The sequence below is a fragment of the Herpailurus yagouaroundi genome, unplaced genomic scaffold (assembly GCF_014898765.1).
Source record: "Herpailurus yagouaroundi ecotype Mexico unplaced genomic scaffold, PumYag 141, whole genome shotgun sequence".
In the NCBI taxonomy this organism is placed as follows: domain Eukaryota; kingdom Metazoa; phylum Chordata; class Mammalia; order Carnivora; family Felidae; genus Herpailurus; species Herpailurus yagouaroundi.
In genome coordinates, this window is record NW_024412396.1 from 49,216,084 (window position 1) to 49,233,851 (window position 17,768).

The following is a 17,768-nucleotide window of genomic DNA, read 5'->3' on the forward strand; positions in this document are numbered from 1 at the left end:
GCCCCCGCGGCGGCCTCTCCCGCCCCGCCGCCGCCCAGCCCGCAGCTTCCCGCGGGACGCCCGTGACCCAGGCGGCACCCAGGGCCGACCCCGAGAGGGGCCGGCGGCTGCGCTCCCGCTCTTCTGGGCTGGCGTGGGTGCGGGCATCCAGGTAGTGGAGCGCAACATTTGCCAGCGAGGCTCCTGACTGTCGCGGCCCCGGAAGAGACTGCAACTCCAGACCCCTAGGAAGGCAGCAGTTTGGTCTGGCCTTTTACAGTGCCACCTATGCCGTCCCCACAATCCCCGGGGGCGAAAGGCTTGTTAACCCCATTTTGTAGATGAAGAAACTGAGGTTCCCAGAGTGCCCCTGCCGGTATACGTCGCGCATGTACATGCCCTCTTGAAAAGTGCGCGCGCGTGTGTTTTTGAGGAATTGAGGGAAACAAAATGCAAGCCACGTGACTCCAGAACTGTCTCTGCACCCCAGGCACCATCCTCCTGGTCAGGCACTCAGACAGTAGGGCAGCCCAGCTGCGGGCACCTGGCTGAGGGTCCAGCACTGTTTCCTCCTGTGGGAAGGCAGTTTTCTCAGGCCGCTACATGTGGTTTGAGAGTGGCCTAGTGCAGCATTTCCTCCCGATCCCAGGAGACGGAAATCTCCGACTCAGCAGGGGTCTGCCTCTAGGGATCTGTGTGCGTCTGTGTGTGCACGCGTGGGCACTGGTTCGTGACTGTGGAGATCCACATGTGCTTTGGGTCCATGTGGTCTGCGTGCCTATGTCTGCCGTATGTACGTCCGAATGCGGCTTGTGTGTGGGTCTGGTCTCTCATATCTCTGCATGCTTGAGTGATTACGTGTGTGTACGTGTCTCTTCTGTGTCTCCAGGTGTGTTTGGAAGGGTCTGAATGTGCCTTTCAGTAGGATTGGGAATTTGTATGCCTGCCTGTGTCTTTGCGTGTGGATAAATATCCGGTCCGGCTTCTGTGTATGACTGTGCATCTCTGTGCATTTGTGTGCGCCCTGCCGTGGTCCTTGAGCGTTCATCACCCCACCACTCTCCATGCACAGCTCCCTGGCTGCAAGAACCCGACGGGATTCAGGGATTGGCCTGGGCCTGGGGCTGGTGGGCACTGTGGGAGGGGAGAGGCCTGGGGGGCAGCCCCTACTGCTCACATTCCAGCCAGGAGCAGAGAGGCCAGGGCAGCCCCAGCTCTCACCCCAGTGACCTCTGTGTCCATTGCCTGCCTGCCCACCCACGCAGGGCTGCCGGAGATATTGCCTCCCTGCCTGGCCAAGCCCGGAGGTCCAAGAGCCAGGGGCCAGTCATCCGCCAGCTAAGTGGGGGCCGCAAGGAACTTTCTGACGAGCTCCAGCATGTTAGGTAGGATTCATGGAGCTGACAGACTCCTTCCTGGGCCCAGGGTCATGGTGGAGGGTGTCTGGGCATTGCTGTGCATGTGTATGGGGGTGAGCAGATCCGTGCGTGCCTGGATCATATATGTTTGTCCATAATGTCTGTGTGGGCATAGCACATGTGTTTATGTGTGTTTCTTATTTTGGATTTGGATTTGTGTACGTGGGCACAAGCATGTGCTGTGCATGAGTGTGTATATTTAAATATCTGTATTGTATATGGCTGTCTATAACTGAATGTTTTCAGCGCTTACGCATTGGGCATATTTGCCTATAAATGTGTGTGTAGGGATGCATATGTTATTTATGTGCATGTGTTTGTATTCATTCATTCTTTAATTTGACACATATTGCTTCAGTCCTACTATACTTTAGGCACTGGCCCAGGTGCTGGGGGTGTGGCGCAGGGGTTCCCTCAAGGCTTCGGTTCATGAGGGACAGGTACAGACAGCTGGGGATGCTGTACCCTCCTTCGACACTCTTGAGTGAACGGAATGCCTGGACCATGTCTGTGGTTCCCACAAGTGTGCCTGTGTTTTGTTTTTTGTTTTTGTCACTAAACTGGGGACCACACCCTTCTAAACCTGGCTTCTTGGGTTGTGAGATGAATTAGCTACGGTAGGCTGGGGGCCGAAAGCAGCGCGACCCAACATTTTCATGGGTTAGACAGAAGCTCACTCTTGCTCACATCCAGTCCAGGGCGGGCGTGCCGGTGGCTCTGCTCCCCTGGATCACGGCCCCAGTCCTATAGGCCCCAGTCCTATAACCTAAAGTGACTTCCGGTACTTCTCAGAGCCCCCCCCCCCCCCCCCCACTGCCTCCTCCATCCCAAGTGGGAATAATGCTCCTGTCGCAAGTCAGGGCTAACAGCCTGACTTCTGATTCAACTTTGGATTCTTATTAGAGATACAAAAACACTCCTGTTACAGGGCAGGGTCTTTGCCATCACAGACATGAGACAGATAGAAAATAAAGAATTTTCTGCTTCTGCCAATTGCAGAGGAGCAGGATGATGGAGGGACTGGCTTGTCCGCGTGAATGTGTGCGCACTCCTTCCTCCGCCTCCCATGCCCTGTATTCTCCCCATCACCATCCAGGCGATCGGGCCCCAGCTGTCATCAAGGCCTTTTGAGTAGACCCACCGGCAGAACCAATGCTCGAAACTCCACAGGGAACTGGTTATCACCGCAATCACGCGTCGTTGCCGGGAAAGAAATGGTGTTCAGTGAGCACTTACTATGGGCCAAGCGCTGTGCCTGGCGCTTGAGCCACTTCAGCTTGGCTGAATGCCACCACAACACTGGGAGCTCGTTTTCGTGATTCCCATTTAGAATATGGGAAGATGGAGAGGCGGGGAGCCGAAGTGGTTTCCCCATAGTCATTTAGCTACTAAGAGAGCAGCAAGGTGAGGGTCAGCCTAAGTCTTTCTCCAAGTTCTGTCCAGTGGGCATAAGCTTTCTGTGCCAACCAGATTACCTACCTGGAAGGTAGGGCCCGTGTCTTGAACGTTTTTCGGAGGCTTCCCCTTGCTGGAGCAGAGTGGGTGCTTGACAGACTCTGCAAGGTTGACGATGTATGGCAGGGAGCAGCCCTCACCCAGGCCTGGAGCCGACCCTGTCGCAGGGAGTCGGACAAATATAGGTAAACACAGGGTCTGGGCCATGACAATAGTCACCCTGAGAAGCTGTGGGTTCTAGTCCCGCACACCAGGCTGCCAGGCCGGCCCCTTCCTCCCAAGGCCGTCCCAGCACACCGGGCTTCCCACACCTTGCATTAGTCATGGTTTTAGCCTGAAAACACCTGCCTCGGCCCATCCCAATTTCCTGCCTTTCAGCTTCCTGACTCATTTTCCCATTTTGGCCTAGCCTTTTCATTGTCTTGATCCTCTGAACTATTTCCCAACTGTGACTTTTCCTACTCCCTTGATGACAATTCAGCATCTGTCTCAGGTGGCACGAGGTAAGCACACTCCCTGTGACCTTGTCCCTGAGCCCCAGACCTGGCTGTGGCACAGGTGGGTGAGAAGTAGCATCTCCAAGGACTAGAATCTCTCCTTTCCTGGCTGGCAGGGACAGCAGCAGCTGGCAGCTTGGGCCGAGGGCCTTTCCACTTTGTAGGCCGGACAAGCTGTAGCCACCAACTAGCCAAGGTCACCAGCAGGAAGCTGCTTGGTCAGTTTCGTCTGCCTTCTCCTCCTACCCCCTGGGCTAGGGTCTCCTGTGGGCCCACCTCAGCCTTAACACTGAGCCCCTTTCCTTCTCTCCATGCACTTTTTCTTCTTAAGTTTATTTATTTATTTTAAGAGAGAGAGAGAGAGAGGGGGCGCCTGGGTGGCGCAGTCGGTTAAGCGTCCGACTTCAGCCAGGTCACGATCTCGCGGTCCGGGAGTTCGAGCCCCGCGTCGGGCTCTGGGCTGATGCCTCGGAGCCTGGAGCCTGTTTCCGATTCTGTGTCTCCCTCGCTCTCTGCCCCTCCCCCGTTCATGCTCTGTCTCTCTCTGTCCCAAAAATAAATAAAAAAACGTTGAAAAAATTTTTAAAAAAAAAGAGAGAGAGAGAGAGAGAGTGGGAGGGAGGGGCAGAAAGAGAGGCAGAGAGAATCCCAAGCAGGCTCTGCATCAGCAGCACGGAGCCCCGCGTGGGGCTTGAACTCACTCACCATGAGATCATGACCTGAGCTGAAGCCAAGAGTCAGATGCTTAACTGACTAAGCCACCCAGGCGCCCCATCTCCATGCACTTCTTCAGGCAGGCTTGTTAGCCTTGCCGGCCACTGGGTGAGGCCCTCCCCATCCAGGTCCCCCCAGCACCTTGAATTGCCTCTCCATCACAGCACCCGGCTCATAGTCTCATCACTGCCCAGCTGCTTGTCCGTCTTTCCTCAGACTGTAGGTCTGAGAAGGCAGACACCTGTTCACCCTTGGATTGCCAGCACCTTGTCCAGTGCCTGGCACACGTAATGTTTGTTGAGTTGGATCAATCCTCCAAGCACTCTCTCCTCTCCCTACAGGGAAGACGTCCCAAGTCTGCCCATTCCTTACCCAATTGTCCTTCAGTCTTCAGAGGCAGCCCTCCTAGACCCCATGCTCCATACAACTTGGGTGGGCCTCTCTGGTAGGGGTTAAGTGTGGGAGGACAACCTCCCATTACTATGTAATCACGCCCTGGGTTGGTCACCACAGCCCCGCCAGCCCCCGGGGGACAAGGCTCATGCTTCTGGCCAGAGACCAGAACCCAGTGGGGGGCCTGGGGTGGGGTCAAGTTGGAAAGGAGACCAAAGCAGAGCCCACGGGTGACCCAGCGGTTCCCAGGGGCGGGAAACAAGATGGCACCCGCCACGAGGGCTGCGAACAAGGGAAGCCAGGCAAGGTGCCCGCCGCCTCGTCCCAGGCCTTTGGGGCGACGCGTCGTCACCAAAGGATCGGAAACCTGTACTTTGGGCACTTGGCAGCCAGGGCTGGGTTTTTCGTGTTTTCTGTAATTATTTCCCTTTTGTTCTCCCTTAGTATTTAGTAAAGCCCTTTGTGAAAATGCCAGCTGGTCTCAGCTGCGCTAAGAGGATGACAAAGGGGTCCTCTGTGCGTGCTCGGCCTTCGCCTTTAACGGAGGGACCTAGCTTAGCGGTGACAGCAGAGTCAAGGACCACCAAGGGCAAAGGGAGGCTCTGGGGCCACAGCCAGCACCTCGTGTTCAGCAGCCTCTCTGACGCTGAGTCCCAGATTGGGCTTTATTGAAACCAGAGGGGCTGGAGGGCTGGCCAGTCACGGCTGCTTTGAGGGAGGGCATTTGTTCAGATCCCGATGGTGTCCAAAGCTCTCGAGAAATCCAGAGTCCAGGCACCTGCTGTGCTGCGGCTACCCAACGAGGGGGGCAGCCCCTCCCCAACTGGGGCCACTGGGCAGGCTGATGTCGAGGAATCGGGCTCACGAGCGGCTGCCAGAGCCGCCTCCCTCGCCTGCCCTCCCAGCTCAGGAGCCTTGCTAAGCCTTGGTCCCCTGCCTGCACACTGTCCACCAGGGTGGACGTCCAGCAGTCCCTCCCCAACTGCGGGGACCCTCCACGTCCTCCTCTCCTGTGACTACGCCCTGCTTCTCCTCCTGCCCCTCTTCTTCCCCCCACCATGCGTCTCTCAGTTGCCCTGGTGAGAGGAGCCTGGGAGACCTTCCTCCTCAGGAACAATCGCCTCTTTCTCTCTGTTGTGTAAGTGATACGGGAGGAGAGGAAGCTATTTGTAACTAATCGGCTGTGATGTGGAACAGGAGCTCAGGGAGCCGACAGCTCGACAGCTCGGGGCTGTCCCGCCTCTGCGACAGCTGGGTGGTTGGCGATGGCGATGGCGGGTCACCCTTCTCCTCCCCCACCCCAACGGGGAGGCCTGCGGGACGATGGCGGGGGGGGGGGGGGGGGAGGTGGGTACCTCCTGTGCACCGGGCTCTGTGCCTGACATGCTGAATATAAGGGAATCTCACAGGCACCTTTGAGGGAAGTATTGCGGCTCTCACGTTTCAGGCGAGGACGTGAACTTTGAGAGAGTGAATTCTTTCAGCGAGCAAGCCCCAGAAGGGAGAGGGATGGACGAGGACCAGCTGAGGCTGTTCAAGAAGGCGGTGTTGTGCGGGGGACAGAGTCTGCTTCTCCCTCACTACGTGACCTTAGGCTAGTCTTTTCAGCTTGCTAACTCCAACTCAAAGGCTGATTGTGTGGTTTAAATGAGAAAGTGGAAGTCCGTCACGTAGCACAGGGCCTGGGGACACCGTATGTGCTCAACAAATTCAGCTCTGATCATTTCCTGCAGAAAGGGGAAAGAGGGAAGCCAGATCACCCCCCACCAAGTTGCAAGCTGACCTCACCATGATCACCAGGATACAGTCACCATAGATAGCAGGAAAACCATCCCAGAGGAGGCTTTTAGATTATTCTAGATTGAGATAAGTCTTCTAGATTATTCTTCTGCCCTCCAAGGGATGGAGCTAACCTCAGGGTCCTCCTTCTCCATTGAGTGGGAATCCTGGGAGAGGATGGGAGAGAAGAGGGCATCCACCACCATCCGGCCCCCTCTCTGTGTCACTTAATATTAGGAGGCGGAGGTGAGTCTCGTTCATAGACAATCACAGATAATTATGAATGAGCATCTGAAAACCCAGAATCAAGGTGCAAAGTGCTCTGGGAACGTAAAGGGTGGGGAAGACGACGCTGGCGTGTGTGGTGTGTGTGTGGGCTGGCGGTGGAGAATCGAGATAAATATTGGATCTCCCTGGCCTGAGAATCCTGGCCATTCACCCCGGAAACTGGAAGACTCTGTGAAAGGGGAAGAGATATGGAGCCTAGAACCAGGGCCCTGGGGCTTCTTGGGGAAGAGGCCTGGAGTCTTTGCTCGGTGCTTACCGAGGTGCGGAGGACCCCGGGGTGGAGAAGGGGTCCTGTTTCTGTCAGGAATCACGCTGTCTCTGTTGTGGGTCAAAAGGCCAGGGGAGACAGTACAGACTAAACGTCTCATAATCGGAACAGCGTGGATGTGGGTGAGGATCCCTGCGACGGCTCATATCTGTTCCCTTGTAATGTCATCTCTGGGAGCGTTAGCCACTGGTCAGGTTGTCGTGGGGGCCAGCCGGTGAAGCAGCAGGACTCAAGGTAACGACGGGGGAGAGAAGGAGCTGCATCTTCTTTGGGTTCTTTGCACATTCAGCCCTACTCAGTGCCAGTCCCTGGGCTCAGTGGTGGGGCCACCAAGGTGGTGGCCCTCGAGGAGCTTCTAATCCAGCGGGAAGGGTTTAATGTTGTCTTAAACCATACCAAGTCTGTGCAGACAAAACCCTACAAAGCGTCTGCCATGACTCACGGTCATAGGCAGGTGAGCAGCTCTAAATCTTAGATGGCCTATCCTCTCGAGGACTTTCAGGCTTCTGAAAGAGAATGTCCCAGAAAATTCCCAGGAGGTCCACAGAGGGGCAAGAAAGGCTTTGCATAGAGAAGGTAATGCTTATTCATCGTCTTACAGGATAGATGGAAATTTATCAGGAATCGAAAGGCCAAAGGAGCATTGTAGTCAAGGGGAGGTATGGATTATTTGCTGAGGTACGAATTACTTGAGGGCCATCGAGGAATCTGGGGGGGGGGGGTGCTGGACTGTGTGCAAGGGAGGGGAGGGACTGTGTCTGGAGATCAGCAAGATCTGCAAGGGAAGACTGAGATCAGATTGTGAAGTGTTTTGAAGGCAGAGTTCGTAGTTTATTCCAAGGGCTCCAGGGAGCCATTGAAAGTTCTTGAGCAGGAGAGTGAAATGGCCAGATGTGTATTTTGTAGAAAAACTCTGGGCAGGTGGTGGGTTTGGCCTGGAGGCAGGAAGACTAGGTCTGTGGTCATCACGGAACGGAAAGTAGCCTGAACCGGGTAGTGGCTATGGGAGGAGATGGGACAGGACAGTGCTACCCAGTGCTACCCAGATAAAAGAAAGCTATCCAAGCTTTCTTTACAGCAGGCTATGGCCTGATGACTTAGTTCTGGCCAATCTCTGCCCCTCAGGGCATCTTAGGGTTCTGGGAATAAGTGGAAGCATTGGGTTTGACCTCTGGGAAGTCTCTTTAAAGAGAGAAGCATTTCTTGGGGCGCCTGGGTGGCGCAGTCGGTTAAGCGTCCGACTTCAGCCAGGTCACGATCTCGCGGTCCGGGAGTTCGAGCCCCGCGTCAGGCTCTGGGCTGATGGCTCAGAGCCTGGAGCCTGTTTCCGATTCTGTGTCTCCCTCTCTCTCTGCCCCTCCCCCGTTCATGCTCTGTCTCTCTCTGTCCCAAAAATAAATAAACGTTGAAAAAAAAATTTTTTTTTTTAATAAATAAAAAAAAAAAAATAAAGAGAGAAGCATTTCTATCTGCCAAGTTTTTGCCTGGGACTCAACTATGATGGTAGGAGCGTGTGCAGTCATCTTGGACCAGGAAGATGAGTTGGAAGGACACTGGATCCCTAAAAATTTTCAGGGTCACTATACCAGCCCCGGCTTGCTTATATTCAGAATTATTTTATGAAAGAGGTGAATAAACTTCTGTCTCACTCAAGTCACAGTTAGTTTTGGAGTTTTCTGTTAACATATGTGCTGCTCCACAGTTTGCCTTATAAAGGTGGGAAAAAAATGAGTTCCACAGTTCTACATGAGTTTTATAGAAAAAAGGCTGCATTCTTCCATGGCTTATCCTGGGGAGTGAGTCATATCACTGTTTCCTGGGGAGAACTGGGGCTCTCCCATTCCCCTGCAGTTTGAAGCAGGAATGGGGAGGCCACTGTTAAGGATACAGATGTGGCCCAGCTGAGCTGGACCCGCCTCACCAGCCACATCCCTCCCTTCCCAGCGCTCATCTTCCCCCAGAGAGCACAGGAAGGAAACTGTTGGGGGCGAGGGGTGCAGAGGGGAGCCAGATTAGTTCCTCTTATGGTTGGATTCCCAGGGGTGGAGGAGACAGAAAGTCTAGCAGAGCCTTCAACAGACAGACAGTGGACCTCCAGCTGGCCCTTTGGGCCCCAGGCTCTTCTGTGAGTCAAAGAACATTTGGCTGCTTCTCCAAAGATCCTCCTCTGCCCCCAGCTCCCCTCGTCTTGGAGAAGAACAGGGGCTTTGAGTCTATAACCCTGGAGGCCCTAAGGGCCAGCACTGCCTCCTGCCTTGAGTAAAATGTAAGGGGCAGGAGCAGAGGGGCAGTTGGGGTAGAGGCAGACATCTACAACTGCACTCTCCACCTTGCCAGCTCTAGCTTTAGGTCAGGAAACCTTCAGGGAGTCCACTTCTCCTCAAGTGCTAATCAAATGCTCCAAGATGACCTCACATACCTTGAATCACTTCCCTATCTCTCTGCCAGGAACCTGCAGGAGCGCCTGAGAACCTACACTTACTGAGCAGTTACTATGTGGCAATCTCACATGCACACGTCTGACCTCATTCCATCCTCACAACAGCCCTGAGAGTTAGCACCGGCCCCTTTTTAGTGGAGGAGAATGATAAGCCACAAACAGATTTAACTTATCTCAGGTCACCCAGCTAGCGAGTGGCTGGGCTGGAACTTGAACACTAGTTACGTGACTCCAGAGACCAGGCTTTCTGTGCTAGACGTTGCCGGGGAGTCTCGGGGGCAGGCTGGGGGGCGTGGTGCTATGCCTGAAGTCACAGGGGGTGGTTTCCAGGTCCTCCCAAACCTAGATCAGTTTGTGAAGGAGGAGCATGGTCCTGGGCATCCCGCCTCCCAGCTCCCCTGCGTCCCACCCCATCTCACCGCCCCTTCTTTTCGTCCTACCTTGTCTTCACTTCTCAGTATCTGCACTCAGTTTTCAATGATACTGGATTTGTACTTTGACCAGTAATAAAATTCATGATCCCTTATAGAGATTTGGTGATTCCAACCCCCTTTCATATACTTAGTGGGCTGAAAACACCCCTGTGAGGCATCCAGTGAGGAGATGGAACTGAGTTGTCTGGGGCCACGCAGCTGGAAAGGGACCTGGACCAAACTCGGTTTCTCAGCCCTGACCTCTGACCTCAGGCCTTTCAGCACTCTTTGAATGCCACCTACCCTGTTCCAGGCCCCCTGCTGGGTACCGGGGCCTAAGGCACACCCTTGGCCCCTGACACACTCAAAACCAGCAAGATTAGGAAGAAAAGCTAAGGCGTCGCCCCTAAGACCCAGAGCTGATGTAAGTTGCAGTTGGGGGTCGGGGTTGGGGGTTCCTCAGAAGAGTCCATCCGAGGGACCACTCCCCGCCTCTCTCCAGGGGGAAGATGGCACATTCCTGATGCTCGCCATATCCAAATATCACCTACACTGTTGTTTATTTGTTTGTGTATACTGATTCATCTTAAAACGGAACTAGCTTTAAAGGAAACGTCATAGCACTACCTTAGGAAGGTAACTGTAAAAATCAGTTAAACTCTAGGTGGTTGTTGCTGGTGAGGATTCTGAGCCTGGGGCCTGCTCTCTTTTTGTTTATGAGGTATGAGAGACACATTAGCCCCTAACTGAGGCTTTCTCCTTGACTCATCAGGAGGATGGGAAGAGGATTGGAAGGCAGATCATTTTCTCACTCCATGATTTCAATGTTATTAAAGACTAGCCGAAATGATCACAAACGTGCCCCAAATTGGGGCACCTGGGTGGCTCAGTCGGTTAGGTGTCCAACTCTTGATGTCGGCTCAGGTCATGATCTCACAGTTCGTGGGTTCGAGCCCCGTGTCGGGCTCTGTGCTGGCAGCATGGAGCCTGCTTGGGATTCCTTCTCCCCTTCTCTCTCTGCCCCTCCCCTGCACACGCGCTCTCTCTCTCTCTCTCTCAAAATAAATACATACGTGAAAAGTTAAAAAAAAAAAACCAAAAACATGCCAAGTCATCTCATATGCTGTTCATACTTTAAGAACCAGTGGCATAGAAAAACGAAACTTCTAGCGCCTGTGATCGGGGCAGGTATGATGTCTGGTGGGGGTGGACCCCACGGGGCAATATGGAAGGGTTGTGTCATCTTCTCTCTAAAAGAGGACAAAGGATAGGTGGGCTTCTCAGCTTTGGTATATCTTTTTACAACGTGAAAAGAGAATTTTTTTTTTTTTTTAAGACTTTGAAGCTTGCTGTCTTGGGAGGCCCACAAGACCCCAGGTAACTTTCCTCTCTGTTATGGCTGAGAAAGCTCAGTAGACTAAGTTGCAGGGCCTACCTAAGCACATCCAGCAGGTTACCGCACAAAATACTGAGCAGACCCGTAACAGTCCTCTCTAGAGCATTCCCCGTCCCTCGATAGGTGAATGCCGCATCCTTTGTGCAGAAAACCTGTTCCCCATCAAAGAAAACCCAGTTCCGTGGAGGTTGGTCCTGGGAGAAGAGCTTCTGAGGAGCCATCTTGGGATTCTGATTTCGGCCCTCGAAACTAGGTTCGCCTTCCCTTAGGGGTGTCTCACTTCCTGACTCCCACTGCTCCCACCCTGTTGGTTCCAGTGGGTGCTCCGAGGAAGGGAGGACAAAAGGGCCACAAACACCGAGGGAACAGGAATTGGTCAGTGCAAGAGCCTGAGACATTTCTGTTCCAGTGTCAGGGTCCTGGTGGCCTCGGTTCCAGGCCTGTGCCTGCTTCCACATGTAGGGCTCATCTGCTAGCCTACCACCTGGGGTCCGCCCTAACTTTGCCCCCTCTTCATGGCCGAGTCCAAAGAACTCCCTCTCCCAGGCTGCCTGGCCAGGCCTTTCCGGTTCAGGGCTGGTTCTTGCACCAAGGGAAACACTTCTAACTGGTCTCAGCAATGCTTCCCCTTCCCGCGAGACTCACCTCTCAGGTTCGGGGTGTGGCCTAGCTGCACAGTCACTTTGTTTTCATTAAATAAGATAAATTCATTGTAGAAAGTATGAATTAGTATAAAGATGAAAATAAAAATCACCCAACCTCATCATTCATAAAAACCCCTATTAATATTTTGTTGTATATCCCTCTAGATTTTTTCAAGGCACACATATTTTAAGTTTATTTATTTTGAGAGAGAGAGAGAGAGAGAGAGAGAGAGAGAGCATGTGTGTGCACAAGTGGGGGGAAGGGCAGAGAGAGAGGGAGACAATCCCAAGCAGGCCCTGCGCTTGTCAGCACAGAGCCTGATGTGGGACTCGAACCCATGAACTGAGATCATGACCTGAGCTGAGGTCGGACACTTAACTGACAGAACCACTCAGGTGCCCCTCATATATCTTTTTTTCTTATAAAAAGGGCATCTTATTGTTTGGTCACATGCTTTTCTCCATTCTATCATATTTTAGTGATGGCTTTTCCTATCAGCAGTGAAAATTCTATGGGTCCAGCAGCATTAGCATCACCTGGGAGCTTGCTAGAAATGGGGGGTTTTAGATCTGATGTTAGACTTGTTGAATCAGAATCTTCATTTTAACAAGATCCCCAGGCAATTCTTATGTCTCTTAAAGTTTGAGAGTGCCAGGGACACCTGGGTGGCTCCGTCAGTTAAGTGTCTGACTCTTGATTTTGGCTCAGGTCATGATCTCACAGTTGTGGGATCCAGCCCCTGTGGGGCTCTGCACTGAGCGTGGAGCCTGCTTGGGATTCCCTCTCTCCCTGTCTCTCTCTCTCTCTGTCTTTCCCTCTCTCTCTCTCCCCCTCTGCCCCTTCCCCATGTGTGCTCACACTCTCTCTCTGTCAAAAAAAAAAAAAATGTGTCAAGTTTGAGAGTGCTGCTACTTGGTGTCATTTTTAATGATCGTATCCCCAAGGGATACTTGCAACCATGTGGCTAAAATTTTCTTTTCAAATCTACCTATAATCGGGCATTTAGGTTATATGTAATGTTTGCTCTGTTATTAACAATGCTACAGTGAGCATCTTTATACATATCTGTTGGTCAGGTCTCTTAAATTCCTAGGAGTAGAATTTCTAGGTCAAGGACTTTTGATGCTTATCGTCATCAAGTTGTCCTACAGAAGGACTGTTCCAGCTCACACTGTTCCCTGCAATGCCCAAGAGTGATGAGATCCCTACCCCCTGGCAACTTCCGTATTACCGGTCTTTTACCTCTGCCATCGGTTCTGTGAAAGTAGTATTTCAGGGTTGGCTCCGGATATGTTTCCTTGTTACTAGGCCGTCAATTTGAACATTTTTCCATATGAGTACTGGCCATTTGCATTTCTGCCGGCTGGACGTCTGCTGGCTGAGAAAGCTCAGGTAGAGGTCGCAGGGCCTGCGCAAGGTCAGACAGCGGGTTACTCCCACCAAGATAGGGAGAGACATTGCCACTGAGGGCTGCGGAGAGGGTGGCCTGAGCCCGGTCCTTGTGCAGAGCCCTGCACAGAGTGGACACTCATGTTTGCTGCCTGTTGGAGGGTACGGTGGGCGTGGGCCCAACTCGGACCCAGCCTGGCTCTTCTGCGGGCCCCAGCCTCATGCTGTGTCCGAGCCCCAGAGCAAGTGCCCAGCCAAGCCCCCCCCCCCCCCCCCGGCCTAGCGAGGCCTGGATGCTGGCTGCCACCCAGGATGGTGGAGTCAGGTTCCAGCTGGGCATTCCATGGTTCCCCAAGCAGGCAAGCGGGCAGGCTGGCCAGATGTGCTGGGGGTGGCGGGGGGGGGGGGGGAGCCGGTGGTGAGGACAATTCAGGGAAGTGACCCTGCCCGGTAGCAGAGCTCCTGCCCCAGCAGGCATTGTGAGCCGCCCACTGGCCACTGTTGCTAAAGCTGCTGACGGTGGCTGCAGGAAGCTAGGCTTACTCAGCCCCGGCTGCGGGGCTGCACGTGGCTGTGTTTGCTACCTCCCTCCACCCAGCTGTCCTCCCAGGCACGGCCGGCCCAGCCAGCAGCTGGGGGAAGCGGTGCGTGGGGAGGAAACAGGCGGGACCACCCCCCACATCCCCTGCAAGGCTGCACCTGTGCTCTGCCGGCCCTGCCACCTGTTGCCCGATTGGGCACGGGGCCTGCCCCAGGGGCCTCGGCGGCAGAGCGAGGTGCAGGGCTGGGATCTGGGGTGGACCCCGGCCTGGGGCAGGCGAGCCAGGAGTGGGACCCCCTCGTCGACGATATCTACTGAATGCACCACTCCACTCCCCACCGCCGCTGGGGTGTATCTGTATTATTATCTCCCTCTGACAAAAAGGGAAACCAAAGCTCTGAAAATAAGAGTAGTAATAGCCTAACCTAGAGTTTGCTTATTAGGTGCCGGGAGCTCTTATTTGTGTCTCACAAGAATAGCAGGTACAGCCCTAGGCCCATTTTCCCTGACGAAACCCAAACACAGAGACGTGAAGGCACTTGCTTTAGGTCACACAGCATGTAAGAGGCACCCCCACGTCTCTGACTGCAAAATCACACCCTTAACTCGCCCCTGACACGGCCTACCAGGTGACCCTTCCAGGATCTCGGTCCCTGCAGGAGCACCTGAGCTGTTCCTCGTGTGGCACTGCTCAGAGTCCCCTGGGCCTCGGTCTCACCATCCTCTTATGTGCCTCTATCCCGCCCCCAGCCCCCAGGTGTCCTTGGGGACTGTCTCTCAGATGCTGTGTCCTCTGACTCTCTCTATCCTGCCCTGACTCTGGGTTTCTCTGTCTCCTCTCTCTGGTCCGCAAAAGGGACAAAGAGGGAATTTGCATGGAACGTGGCAAACAAATCGTGGCACCCAGTTGCCATGGGCAGCAGAAAAGTGTCTCCTGGGTGGGAGCTGAATGAGTAGAGAATAAAGCAGAAGGGAAGGGAGAAAGGAGCCAGTTCGGGAGGCTGGGGGGCCAGTGGGGCTGGTGTCTGGAGGATGAGAGGGTGAACCAGGGAGGGGGCAGCAGCCGTGGCCCCCCCCCACACCTTTCTTCTTCTGCAGTGGTGATGGTGCCCCCCCCCAACCCCGCACTGAGAGCCGCTGCTGCTGTTGGGAGCCTTGGGCTGCTGAGGATGGGAGGGCGGGGGAAGAAGGAGGAAGTTGTTCTCAGAGTGAGGGTCTCTGCGCAAGCCTGTTGACAAGCTTTCAAGTCTGCACGATAGGATTCTGGGTTCTCAACAGATTCACTTCTATCCCGAGTGGGGCCCAAAGCCAGGCCTCCAGGCCTTTGGCAATCAGGGTGGAATCCAACCACCGGCTGTCATGGCAACCTGTATCTCTTCGGAACTGCACAGAAAGGCCTAGAGTCTGCAGTCCAGGGGACCGGTCACTCAGTATGTGGCAATAGGCAAGCCCATGGGTGTGCCGGGGGGAATCCTACAGGGTAGGGCCCAGAAAGGGGTCCGACTTTGGCTCAGCCGCTTCCTTCTAGTCCTGGCCTCTTCCCGGCAGCGTCTCCAGGGTCTGGCCTAAGTTGCGCTTCAGCCAAGCTGGCTGGCCTCCAGGTGGATTTGGGACAGACAGCTGGGATGTGGTGTTTCCCGCTCCGAAGAGATGGAGGTTGGCAATGGGACCGTGGCGGGGCTGGAATCTGGAATGCTGGGTCCTTCAGTGACAAATCTCAGCAGGATGGTGGGGTCGCAGGTGGGTGGAGGCTGGACAGGCAGTCTTTAGTTAGGTTTCCCAGTGAGGGGATGTGACAGGGATTAGGGCCAGGTGGTCTCCATACCTCCACCCCTTCTTTATCTGGGTGCCTCTGAGCCCTGCATGGGTCCCTCCGGAAGGCCAGCCAGCTGACTCTGAAACTTCCTTCTTTCTCCTCACCCTAACGGCCCTCACTTCTTCAGACCAGGTCCCCTGCTTGCCAGGGTCAGGTCAGCCCGTCCCAGGAAGCATCTGGCACTGTTTGCTCGCCTCTTTTTGATCGTCCTGGTGGACCTGGTCATAGCTGCCTGTGCTCCTGATTCTGGCAAAGACACTGTGTTTAGCTCCTTGAGACAACCTTTGTTCGCCTCGACAGGGCACACGTGAGTAGTAACTCAGTCCTCCTTCCCCTAGCTGCCAGGTTCAGCTTTGGTCCTTCTTTTTGTCCCTCCTTGTCTAAACAATTCTTACCCATCCTTTGAGGCCCATGTCAGATGTGAAGCTCGTGCTCCTCCCCATCTGTTCCAGGCAGAATCACTGTTTCCTGTGTCTCCTGCTAATGAGGCACAGAGCACTGAGTGAATGACACTTCCCAAAGGAAAAAAAAAAAAAGCTTCTGGTCTTGATGGTGTCCTGCTCAAACATTTTCCATGGCTCCCCGCTGTGAAAAGGCCTTTTGCCCTTTTGGGCTTCATCAATCCCCTAGCCTGTGCCAGAGAACCCTCTACTCTAGTCAAGTGGTTCCCTAGCCTTCCCCAAACTTGGTCTGAACCCGCCCCTCTCCACTCCCCCTGCTCAGGCCATCCCCTCTCTTTACAACACACACCACCACTCACATACTGAAATTCTACCCACCCTTGTGTCTCATGGCCCTGGGAGGCTGGTGGCTCTTGAAAGGGCATAAGGGCGGCCCAGGGTTCGTCTTCCGCCCCCTCCCCGATCTCCAGAGCCAATGGCTTTTGAACAACCTGCATCATATATTCTATAATTTGAACCAAGCAGCAGCTGACAACCTCTCATTAATGTCTGTGTTAGTGCAAATGAGTATGTCATTGTGTGTGGATGAATACATGTATGTTCATGGGAAGATATCAGCAAGCATATGCACAGGGAGCTGTGTGTGTGCTTAGAAATGTGTGGGAACGAGGGGCGCCTGGGTGGCTCAGTCGGTTAAGCATCCGACTTCAGCTCAGGTCACGATCTCACGGTCCGTGAGTTCGGGCCCCGCATCAGGCTCCGGGCTGATGGCTCGGAGCCTGGAGCCTGCTTCCGATTCTGTGTCTCCCTCTCTCTCTCTGCCCCTCCCCCATTCATGCTCTGTCTCTCTCTGTCCCGAAAATAAATAAACGTTAAAAAAAAAAAAAAAAAAGAAATGTGTGGGAACGAATGTGCCTCTCCATGCGTGGGAGCAGGTGCGTCATGTCTGAGTGAACTTGTGAATGCACATGGGCCCCGTGTGCCAAAGCACGTGAGCACACGTGAACCTATACGGGGGGGAGGGGGGTTGTGTATGTTGAAGGTGTGTGCTTGCACATGCAGGCAAATCTGTCTGTGCACTGGGTGTACGTGTCCTGCTACACTTTCTTCTGCCCAGCCCAGGTTACTGGGGAAGGCCAAGGCCGGTCAGTCTCCCTTCCATGCACCTCCCAACCTCCAGGGGCACGAGGAGGGGCTGTATGTGACATCCTAACTTTTGACGGAGATAAATGCAGAATTCCTGTGAGGTCACTAGGCTGTGGCAGTGAGCAGCTGTGAGTGTCGGGGCTCTGGCTCCGTGGTGACCTGGCCCCTGGCCCCCAGGCCTCAGCATCCCCTGTCCCCCACTGAGCTGGTAACCAGAACTAGGAGGGCTCAGGAGGGGTCCAGCAAGAGATAATGGTTCTGTTCTGGTCCCCAGGCAACAAGACCCCACACCCTAGGCCTGTGAGGGGCTGCCTACGCTGGGCCCTGGCAGAGGGGATGGTGACAAGGCCAGAGTACCCACAGAATGCCAGGTCTATGGTCCTCCTTCCTCAGGGGACTAAACTTTGAAAAAACAAAGCAACAGGTTAATGTGAACTCACTTTAGGCCAAACAAGGATATAAAGGCTTAAAGTGCAGCGAGGAAGCTTAGGCTAGACCCAAGGAAGGAGTGTCCTTCACTGACAAAGACCACAAAATCTGTGTCCTCAAACAGATGGATCCCACAACAGGATCCACATCCACCCACAGGGCTGGTGGAGGGGGTCAGAGGTGAGAGACTGGCCTGGATGACCTTTAGAAGTGCCCCTCCCCACTGTCGTGGCTCTGTCCTCTGTAGCTCTGAGGGGGCCCAGAGGGGCATCTGGGGAGAGAAATTAGTCAGGCGTACTTCCGTGCACTGCTCCCAAGATCCTTCCCTCCTCCGGAACCTTCTTATCCCTCATTTCCTGCT

At 54.2% G+C, this 17,768-nt stretch overlaps 1 protein-coding gene across 1 annotated transcript in view; it reads right to left on the reverse strand.

Moving 5' to 3' along the window:
• Positions 1-17,768, reverse strand: part of PGF (placental growth factor) — a 52,650-nt gene that overhangs the window by 12,632 nt on the left and 22,250 nt on the right. The window contains exons 3-5 of the mRNA XM_040477728.1: positions 12,928-13,093; positions 10,778-10,894; positions 2,877-3,010 (exon numbers count right to left, since the gene is read on the reverse strand). The gene's annotated coding sequence lies outside the window, so the exon portion shown is untranslated. The remainder of the gene's footprint in view (positions 1-2,876; positions 3,011-10,777; positions 10,895-12,927; positions 13,094-17,768) is intronic.